We start from the raw sequence: 16,917 nt of genomic DNA on the forward strand, positions 1-16,917 counted from the left end.
TGCTGCAGGATTCCTGGAGCTTTGGGCAGGTCATTTGGCTGGAAAATATGAGGTGTCTCCGATGCTGCCAGTTCCTGGAAGACCTCAACATGCCCACTTGCATTAATCTTTCATAGTCAGCCAGTCTGTTTTTTTTAGGGCCATGTGTGGCTGGCTGCCCTGTTAAGAGAGATGCAACACACCCACTGTGGCATATGTTGCAATCAGAAAATGTATTTTAGTTATGGGTGAGCAGTTTTTGCACATATTGTAAGGTTATCCTGGCAAATTCATTTTCTGTATTTCACAACAGTTAAATTCAGCATATTTTGGCATTTAGTGGATGTAATTTGTTATTCTGCAAAAAGCAACAGGTCGACTTTCTTCACTTTTGCTATACTTGGTTTCCATGAATAATAATCGGTTCTTGTCTGTTAGTGTTCATTTCTTTAGGCTCGACTAAGCCAAAGTGAGCAAGTGACTAGTCAGTGAGTGTAACAGCAGATAAAACTGGGTGGATGGTCACAGTAATGCAGGCTGTAATAAATTATATGAATCTTCACTTACTGTATATATATATATATATAAAAAAAAAATTCTACAACCATGAGTTGTGAGCTTTAGCTTACCCCAGGTGACTATGGAGAAAGGCAGACAACTCCCTGGGCTGGTTGCCGGGTTGTCAATCACTACATATAGAGAAAGATCATTACCACTCAGATTCAAACCATCACTGAATGAGAACAGAAGCCATGCTGCCTACATCGTTGTTAATTAACCACTACACCAGGGGTGTCAAAAGTGTGACCTGTGGATCATTTCCGGCCCGCCGTCCATTTTTTTTGTGTGGCCCACTGCATATACTAAAAATAATATTGCACAGCCCACATTTAATAATACCCCATAATGTACCTGGGACGATCGATGATCAATAAATCAATTGATTGTACGATACATGAAAGTTTAGTTTGCTACATTGCAAAATAAATAATTATTTTCAATACAGTTGAAATGCCAGCACTGTAGTCTTGTTTCATTTCATGTATGGTTTTGTTAATGGCTTGATGTTTGAGTGATTTGTCTTAATAGGATGTATTTTATTGTTTTTGGTTGTGATTTTTATTCATGTGCAAGGGAATCTGGCAGATGGCATTGTGCCATGCTGGGCATTTAGACGTATCAGAAGCATTTGCGTTAACATGCCTGTAGCATACCTGACAATTTGGTGGCTGAAAGAAAGTAGACTAAACTGTCACGGTTGAAGTCGACTCTGTCACGGTTTGGAGTTGAGGACTCAAATGCAGGAGAACCACGGCAGGGAAGCATGTACTACTAAACATAAATTATTTTACAAAAACACTAACAGGGGTACTGGGTAACTCTAAATAAACAAAGATCTGAAAAGACCAAAAATCAAAGTAACAAACAAAACACCAGTGGTGACAGCGACAATGATCCAACCCAGACTGAACAAAACCAGGGAACTAAATACAAGCCAACTGACGAGACAACGAGAGACACCTGGACAAGACACAAGTGGCTGGGGGAGATGGTGGTGGTTTGAGGGGCCGTAGGTGCATACTGGCAGCCACGCTTCCCTCAGTCTGCTCCAGGGCAGCTGTGGCTGCAGAACATAGTTTACCACCACCAGAGCGTGAATGTGCAAGTCCATGAAGAATGTATCGATTATGAGCCATCTTTGAGTGTTCAGAAAAACGCTATATAAATCTGATGCATTATTATTTTATGATAATGATGATGATGATGATGATTATTATTATTATTACAGTATTGTAGAATACAGTGCCATTTTGTCTCATATGATTGGACCTCTCGGGTAGATTCAAAAGACAAGACAATCCGGCCCTCTTGTACATTTTTTTTAGTAGTCCTTTCCAAAAATAAAGAACACACATCTCGCACAGATCACGCAGAATAAGACACACTAATAACCACGTACCACCCCATATTTCTGTTGCTGAAAACAATCATATCCCTCGTCTCCAGACTTGATCAAACTTTAAAGTTGGCCCATAGTATCATAAGTATTGATTCTGAAATGTTCCAGATGATGGATGTCACATAGTAATGTGCTGTTATATTGCAATTGGTTGGTTTCTTTTATTGTGACATGATAGTGGTGGTATTAAAACTGAAGGCCCAGGTACCAAATGCACGGCCTGCTACTGCTTCCCACCAATATTTCATCATTTCGGTGCCTGGCCAGAAAACTTGGTGGTTGATGTAAATGTCAGGCCTACTGTTTCATTATGTGTAAGTGAGAAATGCCACTGGTCGTCACATGACTCAATAAATATTCATGTGTTTTTCAATTTCAGATGGTTTCAGTTCAAGCAAAAGAGCAGAAAACATTTTGATGTTGAGTGACATCTGCTAGCATAACACCTAACCATACACTATATGGTACATCTAATACTGTTCAGGGTCACAGGAAAGCTAGAGTCTATCCCAGGTGACTTAAAGTGAGAGGCAGGGTACACCTCGAACTGAGAGTCTACCACAGGACTAACACAGCCACCAACAGCCGTTCACATCTACGTACTTACTTTTAAGCAAAGCCATTATGGTTTTTTTCTCTGAACGGTCAAATTTTTAAATTTTGTGGAATATGTTCATTCCTAACAAACACGGACAGACAAGAAGAGTTCAAAACATTATCATAAGACCGTAAAAATTGTGTCGGTAAACAAGGTAAATACATAGTTCATGAGCAAGTCAGTGCAGAAACTCACAAGAGACAAGAGCTGAGAGTTAGCAAGGTAAACAATTCCGACAAGGTGCAGACAGTGGGCAAAAACTTAAAAAGGTCAGATACGAGGAATGGCAAGACAGCACAAATTAACAGAAGTTGTACTGTCAGGAAGGCATTGGTACCTACCAGTACTTTGGAGCCTCAGTGTACTCACAGACTTGAGACTTGTGTTGTTGCTCTATGTGTGTGTGGGGGGGGGGGGGTGCATGTGTAAATGTGTACGTGTGCGTGCTGTTGTCTGTCTCTTCTCTCTATACAAAACTGAGGGAGCCCCGTGGATTTAAGTCAGCAGGATCAGACGTCAGTCAGATCCTTTTGAGGTGTAGAATGCCCAGATCAACCCCGCAACAACATACAAGAGATTAAATGAATAGCAGAACACAACTACAATATTCAAGGTTTGATAAACACAGTTCTTAAAAGTGTGTATTATAGTGATGGAGGTTGCTGTGGACAAACACTTGAGCCTTAACAACCCATTCACACCCAGAGCCATGGTGGGACTAATTTTCAGCCCTGGAGTTACATGGTTTAAAGGATCTTTGTGCAGTTTGTCACTTTTTTACTCGTGACTGCCACCTCTGGCCCAAAGCGTAACTGCAGCATTTGTCAGGCTCGTTCATGTTGCGCGTGCGAATACGTGCACGACCTTAAAGCGACAACCACAGCTGGCAAACGAAGATATGACTTCAAATGAGGTAAGAAAAACTCCGTCCCTCCCCACCCCAAAGAAATTGTGGAGTGTGTGGGGTCCGCACACTCTACTATAAAGGGAAGATAAAAGCTGAGAGGTGCAGTGAGAGTAAAAAAGTCAGGGCTCTTCATGTTCATCTGAGCATTGGGGGAGCATGCTGTAGGGGTTGTGGGGGGAGCGGGGGCTGGAGGCCGGTTGGGTGCCTGGTGGGCCTGCCGTGCCCCGTTCTGCTGCGTTGGGCTGGGGGCGCGGTCCATGTTGGTGTGGGGGGCACTCCAGGCTCCTGGGTTTGCTCTCCGGCCGGTGGCCCCCGTGGGGCCCGGAGGTTGTGCCCTGGCGCTGCCGAGGCCTGGGAAGCCCTGGGGGGCCTGTGCTTGCCCTGTCCTGGCCGGGGTTGACGCCTCCCCTCTTTGGTGGAGATTTTTCATGCATGCCAGATCCACCACACCAGCCTTTACCGAAATTTAAACACAATCTGCTTATTCCTCTGGTCGCTGAATCAGTGGAGGCTGATGTCTGTGGATCTCACTCTGCTTCATCTATCCTTCCTTCCTTTCTTTAGTCTTTCCTTTGGTCTCTTGAGGTCTCTCTAATTTGTTGGAATTTATATGCTTCTGGGGTTGGTGAAAGATTCTGATTTGTAACCCTGTGTGTAGTAGGTGGTGTCTGGTCGGTGCTGGATTTCACTTTTCTCTCTTTTCTTTGATCATTCTTCGGGTCTCCTGACAATTTCACGACTCTATTGGGATTCTGAAGTATTCGGTTTAGGTGAAGGGTATGGGATTTTTAATAGGTTTCAGGTGAATTAATTAGCACAAACTCACACGCACGCCTATATGCACACACACACATACTCACGCAAACAAAAACACAAAAAAAGAGAGCAATGATGATTAAATGTTGAATCGGTAAGATTACCGAATGAACAATACTGAGCTCTCTCTCAGTAAATAATCCATCCATCCATCCATTTTCTTAACAGTTTGTCCTCACAAGGGTCGCGGGGTGCTGGAGCCTATCCCAGCTGACTTCGGGCAGTAGGCGGAGTACACCCTGAACTGGTTGCCAGTCAATCGCAGGGCACACACAGACGAACAACCATCCGCACTCACAATCACACCTATGGACAACTTGGAGTGTTCAATTAACCTGACATGCATGTATGTCCAAAACCACGCAAGCACGGGGGAGAACATGCAAACTCCACCCAGGAAGGCCGAAGCCCAGACTCGATCTCACGTCCTCTGCACTGGGAGGCGGACGTGCTAAACAGTCAACCACTGTGCCGCCCCAGAAAATAATAATAATAATAATAAAATTAAAATAAACAGCACATTGTACCTTTAAACTAGCCTACTTAAGTAAATAATAATAATAATAATACAATAAAGATGTATAATTTTACCTATATTAGTGTATCAATCTAAAATACCTTACTGTTTCCTCCACACATCAATATTCTTACTGTTTTGACTTGGAGAAGGTAGGTTTACATTTCACAGCAATTGTTTTTTTTTCTTGTGTGCTTTGCTTTCATTTCATTGTTGATAGTTCTGATAACTGGTTTTGATGATTTACACCAATCTTCGAGTAGCACTCAGAAAATACCTTATGAGAGAAAATTTATATTCACATGCTTACTGATGAAATCTGCGTTTAGAGCTTCTCCCACACTTATTTTATACTTATTGGTACAACTGTACGCCACACACAGTTGTTTTTTCACTGTAGAGTAAGAAAATAATGTGAAAAGTATGCAGCGGAAAAGTCAATATATTCAACTTACTGCAGGGATAGCAATGCAAGATGGCCATCTTGGAATCTGACCGTGGTCTTTTTTTAAGCTCTGTGCCAGGACAGCATGGTAGCGTTTTCATTTCATTTTCCTTACTCAAGAGTTATGGTTGTACACACGCGTTCGGGTCAGCTAGCATCGGGCTAGCATCACATTTACAGCGGCCGACTTGGATGACGTATGTGCGCTTCTCTCGCAAAACACAGATCTATATGAGTACTGGAGCAAGCATGAGCATGGTGATGAGCGCAGGGCTTCCATACTATAAGTAAGTCCGTGGATGAGCGGGACTTGCCGGAACAGCTTTTTGGGATCAAAACATGCATTGTCAAGCGTACCGGAACGCTGACAGTACGTTCTTTGCACGTTGAGAAGTACCTGAACACTCAATGGAGATTTTTAGAAGTTAAAACACTGCTCCCACCAAATATTCCTCTACGAAACGTACAGCCGATGCTTGTAGTGCATATCAGGTTTGCTTTTACTGGCTTCCAAGCCCTGAATGAGACAGAGGCTTGGGCTGGAGTTGGCCTGCTTGCTGTTGGACGGGTAAGTACCAAAAACACAGAATGTTAGCGTGCAAATTTAGCGACATGTCATGTTGCAATCTAGAACGAGGGTCAAACTTTGCGAGAGTCAAACTTTGCTTAAATCATTATATGTTACGGTGTGGTCACGGAGCGGCGTGGTGTCTGCAAAATGCAGGGAGGCAGGAGAACCACAGTAGGAGTGCGGGCGAAACTGGTGTGCTTTATTTCACAGAAAACACTAACCAGGGTACTGGTTAATGCTAACTAAACAACAAACTGAAAAGCTACAAAATCAAAATGACAGACAGAACTCCGGGGGTGACCGTGACAAGCGGCAATGATCCCACGCCGACTGATCACCACCCGGGAACTAAATACACCCACACTAATTGGGTAACTAGCCACACCTGGGGCCAGGCACAAGTGGCTGAGGGCCCGTATTGTTCAACCCCCGGAAGGGACCCTCAACCAAAACCAGATCTTCCCAGACATGACATTATATTTACACCGGACAATAGGCAAAGCTAAGTAAATAGGTAAATGCTTCTCCGACATTTTTTTCTTCTTCCTGTACATACCGGGCAGGACGTGAATATAAGCCGTGGAGGCAAGCTACTATGTAAATGCATATGCAAATTTGGCAGTGTGAACCCCTGCTCCTGATTGGTGGACTGGTTTCGCTCTCGTTCCTGGTTGACTGCTGTACTCGAGCATCAGTTTTGAATGTTGTGTTTACAAACAGCAACGGAAATCCTTTGGACCCTACCTTTAAACTAGGCATGGATGGCCTTATTTCAATGTGTCTGTACTCGTTATTCTCTTGTGACCATTTTACGATCATGAAATATCCTTCCATTATCCATACTGCTTATCCTCGCTCGGGCCATGGGGGTGCTGGAGCCTAACCCGGCCAAACTAGAAATTAGAAGAATAGAAAATTGCTATTATTTCCATGCAATTTTAAAGAAAATACTATTATGGGATACATAGAAAAGGTCTTTCTTCAAAATTATGTCATAGTTTTTTCTTTCTTTTTTTTCTCTTTTTTTTTTATGTATTAAAAGTACTAGTGGTATCGGTACTTGTTATCAGTATCACTTACTACTCAAGAGTTGAGTATTCATACTGGTTTCGGTCTGGAAAAAAAAAAGTGGTATCGAACATCTCTAGTGTTAAACCAAAAATATATCACATACTATGATCCCAAACACTTTAATATAATTTTAGAATAATCTTACAATATTACCCTTAAAAATAAATGGCTCTCGATTTAGAAAAAAATATATATATATATTTTCAAATATGCAAACGTGTGGCAACACCTATACAAAAGAACCCAAGCAATTCTGTTCTACTATGTTGCTACTTCCTCCAGGTCGCTGAAGGTTTTTTTCCACATGGCAGAATTGATAACGTATCACTCTCAATGGATACATTTTTCATCTAAGAACACCACTGTGTATGTGACTCATGTCTTAATATACTTCTGATGAATTAGAGTGTGATAAGGATGGTTAAGTTGGCTAAAATATTGGAGTCAAGGTTTTAATAGTCATTAAGAAACATGAATTGAAGGCTAATGAAAGCAAAGCACAACCCTCTGAAATGTGTGTTAGGCTCAGCTGACAGTGATCTTCAGTGAGTAAGTAGGAGAAACTTACTGAACGTATCATGGCGCAAGTTGGGCGAGGAGGGTGAGGTGAATCAGTCAGACAGCTGTGGAGTATTACCTTAAGTGTTTTGTTCTTTGAAGGATTTTTTTTGTGGCAAGAACAAATTTTGTTTCCTTTCTCACAACTCTATTTAAATGTTTGTTTAAATGATATATGCAGCAACATAACATACTTACTGAGCGAGTGGAAATCCAAATAAAGGGTGCTGCATCTCAAGTGGTTTTAAAATTACTGTCTGTCGTACTGCAGCATTATTTTTAGTCATAATAGTTTATAGTGTGTATCGCTTGAATGATCCAGAAATATTATAGGAAATTAATTCAAATTACCATTCAGTAAATGACAGCTTCTCATTTGTGCTACATTTGATAGTGCCTTAGGCTAATGCCCTCCAATTTCCTATTTAGATTTTTTTTTAAACCTTCCTTTAACTTCTCAGTAGAGACGAGAGAGGGAACAGGACATACAAATTTACCAATTTTATATTATCCTGTATCAAAAACAAATGAAAACAAAAGGTTAGGACACAAAACTTTCTCAGTCCCCAAATTCATATATATTTTTGAACAGGGGTTAGGGTTAGGGTTAGCCTAACTCCATTTTATAATAGGAAAATTATATGGTGAAATGCCTCAAAAGAGTCCACCCCATCTTTTCTGTGAGTGTCACTGACTACGTTTACATGCAGTCAATATTCGGGTTAAGGTCAGAATTCCGGTTTCTGCAACAATCGAGGTAACACGTTTACATGCGTGGCGGATCAAGTTACTCTCGTTTACATGCCGTGAGGCAATGTAATCACATAAATAACGTAATTTCCACTTTTAACTTACTACGTTGATTAAAATACATTATATTTATGTCACTCACCACGCTAAATAAAGTAGTCTGTTTTCTCCTCTTTGCTTTGTGGTTTCTTGCTGCGAGCGTCATGTTTGCTGACAACGGCTTGAGTATTTCCGGGTATTTCTGGGTTACACGCCAGAAGCACAGACTTATATACTTGTGTAATAGGCAAAAAAACAGTGGCGTTTCCGCTGTAGAGACACAAAATAACATGAAAATGCCGTGGAGAAATCAATGTATTCAAGGGAGGCTCCTTTAGCGAGTGGGTCAGAGCTGTGCATATACGAGTTGTTACTACAAAACCAAGATTCCTTGCAAATTAAATAAGCAGAGAAGAAGAAAGGAAGCCGAAGAAGAAAATAGAGAGAATGCACACAGCGAAAAACAATGCGCTGTTCAATCAAGGTATGCGTTTATATGCGCAAGAATTTTGTTTTTGAAAGGGGTAATCCAGGGGTCTGATTCGGGTTTTTAAAAACCCAAATAAGAGCATATTCGGGTTATTGCACATTTTTACATGGCCTTACAAGGTTTTAAAAGGGTTATTGCCTGTATGTAAATGCAGTAATTTTCAAGGATTAAAGGTGTATTCAAAGATCTTTTGTCGCTGCGTTTTCCAGGTGGATCATTTTAATGATTCGTTCGCGATCCCGTCAATCCATCTGCCATAACGACATCGTGTGTGCTCATTCCTAGCTGCGCATGCACACTTTGAGTATTTGTAGCATGTAGCCGCTGAGCTTCGGACTCAACCATTCATCGTTGTACCTCCACCGATCTCACCGGATACTTTGAAAATGGCTGAGAGCCGCAAGCGGACATCCATCTATGAAGTGATGCAGATTGCAGAGACTGATGAAGATGAGCTTGCACGTTCCCGAAAAATCTCGTAAAGTTTCTCGTTAAACTGCTGTTAAAATGTACTTAGCATTTCGGAGAGCATCAACCTTTACTAGGCTTTTTCAAGTAAATATCACTCCATTTTTACAGTGGTTTCCCCCGAACGAGCAGGAAAGCTGGTAGGATGGTCTTCCGCATGCGCAATTTTTAAAAAGTGACAAACGGATGTTTGGCTTCTACTTTTCAAGAAGATACTTGAATACACCTTTAATTCATGTGTTTTGTTATTTTCTGTTTTACTATTTTGTATTCATTGTTGTAGCTCCCTGACTGGTATATATTGCCAATGACACTCATTACATTTATGTACATGACGATAATGTATATTTTGTTCCCATCTTTAAACAAACTAGACCCCAACCACTAGAGAAAAAAATCCTTGTGTTTTAAAATATTTGGTCAATGAGACAATTCTGACTAAGGGCCAAATCCACTAAGAATACACTACGTCCGCTGATAGCGCCATACATTTCTCTTCATTTGCACATGCCGTTTGCTACCTCTTAACGTCGTATTCACAAAGGATATTGCTCAAATCATATACCAACGCAAACTAAACACAACCACAAAGTTTGACAGTTGAATGCAGTTTGCACCTGATTTACCACACATGGCAATGCAGGATTTGCAGCAGGAATACCATAGCAGAATAAAAGCAGTTGAGAGAAAGATGAAATTATCAGAATGCATGCTTGGACCAAGGAGGTGCAAAAGTGGAACCGTTTTCCTCATTAAGCGCCATTCAACTTGTTGGAAATCATTTCTCTGATTTCTGCATGTTCAAATAAATTCAAAGTTGAAATCTGTGAACAAGTTTGCCAGCTTTATTTCAGATTCTGAAAGCCACTTGGAGTTACTGCTCAATCATGCAGCTCACCCACAAATGTGTTCTTCTCAAAGTTCATGCATGCATATATACAGAAAACGTTCCCACCCCCTTCATTGACAAAGAAAGTACCATTTGGTCTATCAGAACATGTGACATTTCCTGTCAAAACAAGTCTACACACCCCCTATCCTTATCTCTTCCTCAAGGATGTGGGCAAACACCTTGCCCCCGCCACCTCCCTGCACCAGGGACCCCCCATAAAACCCCACACAGAGCACAGCCCCCGAGGAAGAGACTGTGCCCCCCCTTTGATCTTGTCCTGTCAGCAGAGTGAAATACAATCAGGCCATCTCCCATTGAGTTCTTTCAGTCCTTAACAGATGTGAGGTAAATTATTGGCTTCCTAGATAAACTATTGAACTCTGTAGCAGCTTCGCACCAGAGATTCCCGCATATCTGCCCTGTAGATTATTCAGATTAAGTCAGACACCTCACTTCCTTAGGCGGAAAAACAGACCACATTCTACTAACATATGGGAACAGTTTTACATATCTAACTAAAATCAAAAACACTTTGAAGAATATATATTGAAACAGAAAAACAATGTTAATAATCCAACATTCCCTCATTTGAACTATGCTATAGTTCAACACATTAGATATTGTTTTTAAAGGAAAATGCCAGCGGCATCCTCATCCCCCTCATTCGAAGCAACAGGAGACATCCATTGATTAGCAACAGCTACCATCATATGAGACGACTTATTTTGTACATCCTGTTTCTCAATCGCAGTGGTAATAAGTCTTTGGCAAAGTGAACGAATACATGGAATAAAACAACATCCACAAATCGTTAATAACGCAGTGAAAACAGCCGCAGATATCAAAATTGAGGAAATCAAAGCTTTATAACGGCCAAACACATTCATCCAATTATCCCATACAGAAGTATCTACACCGGATTGCTCTTTCATTTTCTTATTGAGTGTTCGCAGCCCTTCAATTGCAATTGTCAGACTTCCATCTGGAGCAGTATTGTTAGGAATAAAAGTGCAACACTGATCTCCAAACATTGAGCAAACTCCGCCCTTTTCTGCCAGTAACATATCTAGTGCAATTCGATTTTGGAATGTCATCAAAGATGTGGCGGCTAACTGGCCGCGTACAGCCTCAAAGCCAGACTGAGTCCAATTTCCTAGCCTTTGTACATTATAATGTATATAATTAATTCTATCTACATTTTTGTTTATGGTGCACCACCAGCAAATTACAGATTCGAATCCTGAGAGTACTTGATCAGTTAATTTGTATTCATCTGGCACACCTCTTGGTACTCCAATTGCATCAATGTAGGTGGGAACATTCTGCTCTTGCCAAGACTGTCGTTTGGTCCTCTGAAAAGAAGGAGGTTTTGGTTCCCAATTATCAATCATTTGTAACAGGTTATCAATAGAGATGGGGTAGATTTGTACTGGCATGAGAAGGGTTATGAGGGCACAATATCCTTTTGTATTTAAAGGCCACTTATCAAATATTCTGTTGTCGCCACACCACCAGTATATGTCCGCTCTGGATTTCGGTTGGAACTTCTGTCCCACATCTACTATTGACACGCACTGAGTGATGTGATTTAGTTCCCCCAATTGTTCTCCAGTACCTGTCATTTTAATACATGTAAAATTACCATTTGCAACTGTGTTTGAAAATACTGGTTTAGTTTTCTGCCAATCGACGAGGGGATACACCTTATCCCATTTCGAGCATTTGACATTGGGGACAGCCTTATTCATTAGTTCCATTACACAGTGATCATCTATTTTAGCCGGAATGATTCTCAATAAAGGACGCGGACCTACACATACCACACAGTTGTTTTTATCAGAGGCTCGAGCCGCTTCGTTCGCCAATAATAGCCAATTGTTACTGCCCCCGGAAAATCCTTTTGTAACCCGAAACCTCTCAACTATTCCCTCAGTTGGTACGCTGACCGCCTTCACTCCGCTCTCCATTGTGTAGTTAGTCATTTTTGGCTGTTCTAAATTACTCATTGTTTTATTTACGCATACTAAAATGGGGAAATATGGGTCATGTCCGGAGAACCAGGCCCACAACAGAAATCCAAAACAGGAGGCGTTATCAATTGTTGTGTTAGGCGACCGTAATTTACCTTCTGGAAAAATAAAGTTCATATAGAGTCGCCCCCCCATATTACGCAATGTTATTCTTTTGCTAAAGAAGACTGCCTCCTCACTAGTTCCCGGACGCCAGTATCTTCCATCCTGTGTTGTTATTAGAGCATTCCAATCTCGTTGTACATGACCTGTCAAATACCACCAGTATTTTATCCAATCTTCCCCCTTAGTCTGTCTCCCCCTACCAAATCCCTTTAAGGATTTAATAGGAATTTTAACAGAAGTGTTTGTATTTGGAGCAACTGTCACAGCAATTGATTTATCATAAGTCCAGAATGTGACCCAGGGATTATATGTAGACTTAATACTTCGCTTAATACGATACGTTGTAATTGCGTTCAAAGTTGTGTCAAAAGGCTGACAAAAATACCAAGTCAACATGAGTAGAAAGGTCGCAATACAGCAGAAGGATATGTTTTTCAGCTTTGAAGCCATCTCGTGATAAAGTTCTTTGAAGGTCTTTTTTGAATGAAAAGAGTGTCGCAATAGTTCGTCTCTTCTTTAAGAATTTGGGGTAGACTACCCAAATTCTTCGATTTGTCACCTGGGATTATTCTGCCCGAAAAATGTGACTGTTCATGGAATGATTGCCCAAGAAAAGGCACTTGATCTTGATCTTCGTTCAATAAGATTGAATGATGTCCTCAAACGACAGCTCCTGAGCCGGAAACTGGATCATCAGTTGACGTGGCTCCTAGATCGGGACATCCGATGATTGCAGGTTGGATTGTTGAGCCAGCTGGTTTCCCTGCCGGCCTGGTGGATGACAGGTGGTACCAGGTGTCCCCCTTCCTATGCAAGCGCACTGCACAAGACGTTCTCTCGGTTACACGATGTGGGCCTGTCCACCTGGGGAAAGACCATTTTCGCTTAGTTACCTTCAACCACACATATTCACAATCATTTATTTCTAAAGGAGCAACTGGCCACTTTTTTGTTAGCTTAGAGAACGTAGACACTAATTGTTTTAGTACTGGAGGTTCTTCAATGTGTGACTCTTCCAGCGGCACATTTGGAGCTGGAAATGGTCTGTTTTTGTGACCTTCAAATGGAGTCCAGCCTTTAGCTGAGTTTAATGACATTCGCACATTCATTAGTGCAATAGGAAGAGCTTGTAGCCAATTCAAATTTGATGAGGCCAGTGCTTTAGCTAATTTTTCTTTTATGTTTCTATTCATTCTCTCGACCTGTCCTTGAGATTGGGGATGATATACGGACCCAAATGTATGTCTTAGTCCCAATGCTTTTTCTACTTCCTGTAGATGTTTATTTTTGAAATGAGTCCCATTATCTGATCTAATTTTCCTGGGAAACCCATGTGATGGGATGTAATGATTTATCAAATGTTTTACCACAACCTCTGCGGTTTCAGATTTGCATTGATATGCCTCCGGCCATCCGGAAAAGGAGTCCACAATTACCAACAAATATCGGTACCCTTCTACGGGCCTGATCATGTCAGTAAAATCCATTGAGATTATTTGTCCCGGGGCAGTCACTTCTGGATCGTGAGTGCCCTGGGGAGGTTTAGATGTAGGCATACTGTTAAATTTATTGCAAACATTGCAGTCCTGCAGTTCACTTTTAACAATTTGTCTCATGTAATGATGCCACCAATTCTGCAGCCGTCTCATTACTTCTTCTGTACCCACATGGCAAAGTCCATGTGCTTCAGAAATCAGGTTTTTTAATTGCTTCTGTGATGGGATATATTTACCTTGTTTCTGCCATATACCTGATTCATCCTTTTGTCCTCCTTTTCCCAGCCACACACTCTGTTCTTCTGGACTGGCCTTTTCTTGCCACAGCTTAATTGTTTCCGTAGTTATTTTTTGTCCTAATTCACCTTCACTCACCATCAGTTGTAAGGTTGGGCTGTACCCTGCTGCATGTTTTGCAGCCCTGTCTGCGGAATCATTTCCCACTGACACAAAATCATTAGTTTTTGAATGCCATTTACACTTAATTATAGCTACTGCTTTAGGCAGAAGCAAAGCTTTTTTAAATTCAAATATGTCCTGATGGTGTTTGATAGGCGTCCCTGAAGCAGTCATAAAGTCATTTCTTTGCCATTCTTTCATGGCTGTGTGTATCACTACATGTGCATACGCCGAGTCAGTGTAAATGTTCACAGTCTTATCTTTTGCTAACTGAAGTGCAGCTATCACAGCCACTATCTCCGCTCTTTGAGCTGACTGTGGTCCTGTGAGTCTGTCTGCCACTAACAGATCAAAGGATGCTCCAATCATCTGTGTTACCGCAAAACCTGACTGAAGTCCTTCATTGCCCTTAAAACAACAGCCATCAGTAAATAACGTCAAGTCTGAGTCATTTATTGCGGTATCATAAAGATCTTTTCTCAGTGAGTTGTCTTCCAGAATTCGTTGAGTGCAGCAGTGGGATTGTCCCTCAATCATGCCATCTGCCATGTTAGCCCCCTCATGTACAAACAAAATGTGAGGTTGTGTTAGAACTGATTCAATCTTTCTCTGTCGTCCCCCTGTCATAGTAAATGCTTGGCTGGTTATGTATTGTACTGTACTATGAGCTGTACGTACTGTCAGCGGATGATGTAGCACAATATGAGATGTTTTCTGAATCAAGCGAGCTAATGCTGAAGCAAAAGCTGCGCACAGCGGGTGACATTGTTCATATCTTTCCAGAGGTGTCGATGCATAAAGACAAACATGTCTATTACCATCTTCCCCCTTCTGAAAAAGAACAGCTGACACACTGCTGGATTTTTCAGAAACATCAAGGAAGAACATTTTAGTGTAGTCAGGGACTACAAGAGCTGCAGCTGAAGACAAAAATTGTTTCAGCAGAACAAAAGAGTTCTCAGCAGCATGTGTCCAATTTAGAACAAGCGACAGGTTTCTCATTCCCTTTTCATTCACCAATTCTCTTAATGCGTGAGTCAGTTCCGCAAAATCCGGAACATGATGTCTGGAAAAGTTACACAGACCCAGAAAAGCCAACATTTGTTTAACATTTGTCGGTTTAGGATGGTGTAAAATGACATCTTTATGCGACGGAGAAATACCTGTTCCATGCCTCGATATAAGTCGACCCAAGAATGAAACCTGAGGCCGGGCAATCTGAAGTTTGCTTTTGGAGCACTTCAAGCCCACCGAAGCCAGGTGACTCAAAAGGAGCTGTGTAGCTTGAAGGCAGGACTCCTCGGATGGCGCAGCAAGGAGCAGATCATCTACATACTGCACTAAAAGAACATCAGTAGGAAGTTCGAGAGGTGACAGCAATTGCCTAAGAGAAGCATTGAACGCACCAGGAGACAGCACAAAACCCTGAGGAAGCCGGGTGTAGGAATAACATTCATTATTCCACAAAAATGCAAAATACTTCCTCATAGACAAGTCAAGAGAAATGCAAAAAAATGCATTCGCAAGGTCAATGCAGGTAAAATGCGTGTGCAACGGAGATATCTGTGACAGAGCTGAATGAGGATTTGGCACCGGCAGCGAGGGTGTCAGAACTTTAGCATTGATTGCCCTGAGATCATGCACCATTCGGAATTCGCCAGTATTTTTCTTTACTATTGGGAGAATGGGAGTATTGTAATCAGACCTATCCATCTTACAAAGAACTCCTGCATTCAGCAACCCATCAATTGTTACTGAGATGCCAAGTCGCCCCTCCTCCTTCATCGGGTACTGTGGTACCCAAACGGAGCCAGGTTTCATTTCAAAAGTCACAGGTGCAACTTTACACAGACCCACATCAGTCGGGTCAGTAGACCACAGTGCAGCAAGCATGGAGTGTAAGATGTCACCAGCAAGCTCACTGTCAGATGTCTCTCGGCCATGATGTCGGTCCAAAAGTTGATGTTCTAAGACAGACATGGAAATAAACAAATCAGATTTAATCCAATAGGCATCAAGAGATATGGAATACAGTAAATCTGTATGAATTGAAGGCTGCCAATCCGTCGCTTGTGTGCAAGCCAGGACAAATGGACCTAAATCCTTTGCCGTATGCTGGGATGACACCATCAAAGAAATGTGAGGATGACATGCCAGCACAGATACACCAGGTGGTACTGCCATCTCATACCATCGAGACTGTTCCTCCGTCAGATCAACCGAAAAAGCCACTCCGGCAGGTCCTGCAAACAGATCACCCACACGCAACTCCCAAACATTGTCAACAATTGCACTGAAAGCTTCACTGTATAACTCATCACCACATCTGTCGTAAAATAGTGTACAATGTATACAATCCGATATCACATCATATGACCTGAGATGTCGCACCCAGGAGGACCAAGTTTTCCAAAACGTCTCCGCTTCCCTCCAGCCGGGGGAATCAGTGTCAATCTTTGCCCAGTACATGTCAGCAGAGGAACATGTCATGGCGTGTGAAGTCACCACAGGGAACTGGGAGGAGACATTCGAGGAGGAATCACCCCCGCAGTGAAAAGTATGTCCATCTGGGAACTGAAGCGTCAGCCCCTCTGGCCCACATTGGATCAATGGAGCAGTCCTTATGAGGAGATCCCTTCCCAAAAGATTCACAGGACAACTTGGAGCATAAACAAACGAATGCATAAATGTTTGCGAGCAGCACATTGTCTGCAACGGGTTCGTCATGTGCAGGATAGTGTTTTCTCCCTTGAATCCAACCAATGAGATGCCATCATTGGAGAGCGTACTTCCATTTGGTAAAGTCATAATGGTAGAGTGGCGTGC

This window comes from Leptonotus elevatus, chromosome 11 (genome assembly GCF_054856555.1).
Source record: "Leptonotus elevatus isolate MCC_2025b chromosome 11, RoL_Lele_1.0, whole genome shotgun sequence".
NCBI classification, from domain to species: domain Eukaryota; kingdom Metazoa; phylum Chordata; class Actinopteri; order Syngnathiformes; family Syngnathidae; genus Leptonotus; species Leptonotus elevatus.